The sequence below is a fragment of the Echinops telfairi genome, unplaced genomic scaffold (genome assembly GCF_000313985.2).
Source record: "Echinops telfairi isolate 266 unplaced genomic scaffold, ASM31398v2 ScPeMD7_12;HRSCAF=54, whole genome shotgun sequence".
Taxonomy (NCBI): domain Eukaryota; kingdom Metazoa; phylum Chordata; class Mammalia; order Afrosoricida; family Tenrecidae; genus Echinops; species Echinops telfairi.
In genome coordinates, this window is record NW_022103909.1 from 7,797,924 (window position 1) to 7,801,950 (window position 4,027).

Genomic DNA, 4,027 nt, shown 5'->3' on the forward strand with positions numbered 1-4,027 from the left:
GTTTACCTCTACTCTGATTTCGTTTCTTTTCTTTTGCTATTGGAAGGGTTGTCTGTTGACTGTGTCCTAGTTGCTAGAGGTTTTGTGATGGTGTATCAGTCATAAGTCTCTCTTTGTCATATATGCATTAATTGCTATCAAACTTTCTCTGATAGCTGCTTTTGCTGGATAGCTTTTGGTACGTTGTATTCTCATTCGTTTCTAGAAACTTCCAAATTTTCTCTCTAATCTGGGCTAGTCCCCATTCGTGTTGTTGAAGATTCTTATTCATCCTCTAATTGTTTGCCCTTGTTTTTCTGGTCCTCCTTTTGTGAATCTCCAGCTTTATTGCGTGATGGTCCAAGAGGGACATCTGAATAATCTCTATGTGTTTGAATTTACTCAGGCTCGACTTGTGTCCCAGCATGTGGTCTATTTTCGAAAATGAATCATGTGCACTTGAAAAGAAAGTGAATTGTTTTACATTAAGATGGAAAGCTCTATAAATGTCTATCAGATCCAGTAGTCTAATCGAAGTGTAGTGTTTAGCTCTGTAGCCTCCTGGCTGAGCTTCTTTCCCAGTGATCTATCTTTCTCTCATAGTGGCGTATTTAAAGTCAGCTACTATGATTGTTGGGTCTGTGATTTCTATTTTCATCGTTTGAATAATTTGTTTGACAAATTTCACGGGTTTCTCGGTAGGCGTGTATATATTTATTATGCTGACTGGTTTCTGGTCTACTGACCATTTGAGCATTATATAGTGCCCCCCCCTTGTCTCATGTTATGCTTTGCACCTTGAGGTCAGTTATGTCGGAGGTTAGGAATGCAACTCCTTCTTTTTTTAAGTTGCCATTTGCTTGGTATATTTTCCACTAGCCTTTTATTTATACTGGTCTATTTTTGTCTGCTAGCTTAAGATGTGTCTCTTACAGGCCACAGATTGATGGGTTATGTTCTGTGACCCAATTTGCTAACCTTTGTTAATGGGCAAGTTGAGCTGTTGACATTCGGAGTTATTATCAACCTTTGTGGATTCATCACTGTTATCTTGTACCTTTTGTGGTGGGTGTTTTCTTAGGTCCATTCGCATCAGTGTGTTTTGTTTGTATGGGGAGCTTCATTCTTGACTTTTCTTTCTGAGGCAATATGATTGTGGTAATTGTTTTCAGCATGGTGACTTCTGGGTGGAGTTGTGCTATTTGGCAGTCTCTTGCATATGCTTGGTGGTTATTGATCTTCTGACCATTGTGGGTTGCCAAGGGTTTTCCAAAGGTTTGGGTGTCTTATGGTGTGTTCTTTGTGTTTCTCCTTGTCTGGGAAGACTCTTACCTCACCATCTATCATAATAGATAATTTGGCAGGGTAGAGGATTCTCGGCTGGTGTTTTTTTCTTTCAACTTTTGGAAGATGTTACTCCACTCTCTCCTTTTCTTCATGGTATCTGCTGATAGGTCTGAGCCCATTCTTCCCTGAACACCATTGTATGTGGTCACCTTTTTTTCTCTTGCTGCTCTTAAGATTTTCTCTTTTTTCCTCGACGTTGGATAATTTAACTATTATGTGCCTTGGTGGGTTTTAATCTTCCTGGGGTTTAATCTAGTTGATGGCCTCTCTTTCTTGTATGACGGTCTGATTCTCATTCATTAAGGTGGGAAAGTTTGCTTCTAGAAATTCCCTTACTAATTTTACTTCCTTGTGTCTTGTTCTGGTAGGCCAATTATTCAAATATTTTTCCTATTTAAAGCATCTGTCATTGACCTCATGTTTTCTTCTGCCCCTTTGATTATCTTGTTTGACTGTTTCCCGTTTGTTGAAATCTGCCTGAATGTCCTAGGTTGCTGCTACAATTCTCCACCTCTGCTAGTCTCTTGGTGAGGTCTGTGATCTTATGTTTTACTTCTGCTACCTCATCACATGAGTTCTTGTATTTCCCTTGGTGCACAGACTTCATCCCCTCTCTCGTGGTCTTCATCTCCTCTATCATTACATCCTTATTCTGCAGTGATTCTCTCATATATTTTATTACTCCAACCAGTATTCTGAAGATTTCTTTTTGTGGCAGATCAGTATTTGATTCTTCTATGAGTGTTATTAGGTTTACAACTTCCTCTGCTGCTGCATTTTGTTTTTCTTGTTTTCTTTTGGAGAGTGTTGAAGTATGTTGCTGTTTGCATGTCATTTTGGAACTGGGCACCATGTTTCTGGAGACCAAGGGACCCTGAGTTTTCTCTGTGACTAGAGAGAGTGTTTTTGAGGACTATCTGTGGCCTACTATGGTAGTGGGTCAGACTGCTAAGTAGGCAGGGTGACACGGTGAATCAGTGGCCACTATCAGTGGGGGCTCACAGTCTGGACTGAGGCAGGTGACTGTAGGATTGGGGCTGGCTGGGGTGGGGTGGCACTGTAGCCCAGGCACAGGCCTGGTCTGGACTGCCTGGCCACAATTTGCAGCCTTTTAAAGACTCTGTGGAGCCCAGAACTGGTAGTCAGTTTTTGGCTTGGGCTGTTAGCTATCAGAACCTGTTCACTTTTCCTATTTTGTTATGTTAAAGCCCTAGGCACTGGGTTCTGGAGATTAGGGTCATTATGTCAATGTTATGCTAAAGGACAGAATTGTGGCTGCTTACATTCAAGCTACACTAAGGACTATATCCTGGAATTGAGAACGGTTTTTTGTTTGATTAAAAAAATTTCCCTTTTTATAATGGGTTTGTGGGGTGCCCTGGGGGAGCCTCACTGTTGCCCATGGAATGGGATTGGATTAGCAGAATGGGTTTGGGGCTGACTTCAACTGAATTTTACCCCAGCTACACTCCTGTGTCACTTCAGTCATTATGCTGCACAGCCTGCCAGTTGTGCTATGGGGAATGGCATTCTGTCATAGGTAAATATCCCAGCGGCTCTTCAAATGCTGCAAATTATTATTAATAATTAATTTAATTTATTTAATTAATAATTAATGTTAATTAACTATTGTTAGTGGCAGGCTTGGAGCTGGGGAGAGGGGTAAGAGGGCAGCCAATGTAGTCACTCTGTTCCTGGACAACAGGAGCAGGAGGATAGCAGAGAGGGAACTCTGGTGTGAGATCTTGTGCTTTGTTCTCAGAGGCTCTCTGAGAGCTTGGGATTGTGACCACTTTTAGACAGCAGCCTGGGGAAATTACTGCTCGCTGCAGTTCTCGTATTTGAGGCACAGGATAGGATGGTGGATGTCGTCCTGCTGGACCTGGCGAGGGTTTAGGGGAGCCCACAGACAGATGCAGTGAGCTTAGAGCCTTAGTGAGTTGTTGAGTTACTTCATGGGTGAAAATCACAGGGGAGGGCTGAAGCAGATCTTAGTACACTGAATCTATTTTTAGCAGCCAGCCTCCCTGTATTGGCCTCCTGACCTCTTAATTTTCTGGTCTAGCAGCAGGAGCACCGTGCGGGTGATTCTACCTGGCTGTCATCTTGACTCCGACCTCTATCCTGTCTTACGGGATTGGTGTGAGTCAGAATTGACTTGATGGCAGTACGTTTTTGTATTCTGTTGATCAGATAGCTCCACTGTACCAAGAAAATTCTTGAACACATTAAAAAAGCTATTGAAGATTACAGTTTGCTGGAACTGAATACAGTTCGGGGGATAGTTTTAGATGAATGATTCTCAAGTGTTGGCTTCACATTAGGTTTTTTAAAAAGCTGCCAATACCCAGGCTTCATCATCCAAGATCAGATTTAATTGATTTGGGTAGAAACCAGACATAATCCACTGCTATCAAGTCAATTCTGACTCAGAGCAGAATCTTGAAGGACAGAGTAGAACTGGGTTTCTGAGCCTGTAGCTCTTCATGGGAGTAGAAAGTCTCACCTTTCTCCTGTGGAGTGACTGGTGATTTTGAACTGCTGACCTTGAGGTAGCAGCCCAACAAGTAAGCCCACTATGCCACCATGACTCTTGACCAGACACAAGGTGTCGAAGGGATCACTGAAGACAAATGGGTGCATAAGCAAATGTGGCAAAGAAAGCTGATGGTGCCCGGCTATCAAAAAGTATAGCATCTGG

At 42.4% G+C, this 4,027-nt stretch overlaps 1 protein-coding gene across 2 annotated transcripts in view; it reads left to right on the forward strand.

The window, feature by feature from the left end:
- Positions 1-4,027, forward strand: part of SLC38A1 (solute carrier family 38 member 1) — an 89,284-nt gene that overhangs the window by 10,835 nt on the left and 74,422 nt on the right. The window lies entirely within an intron of this gene.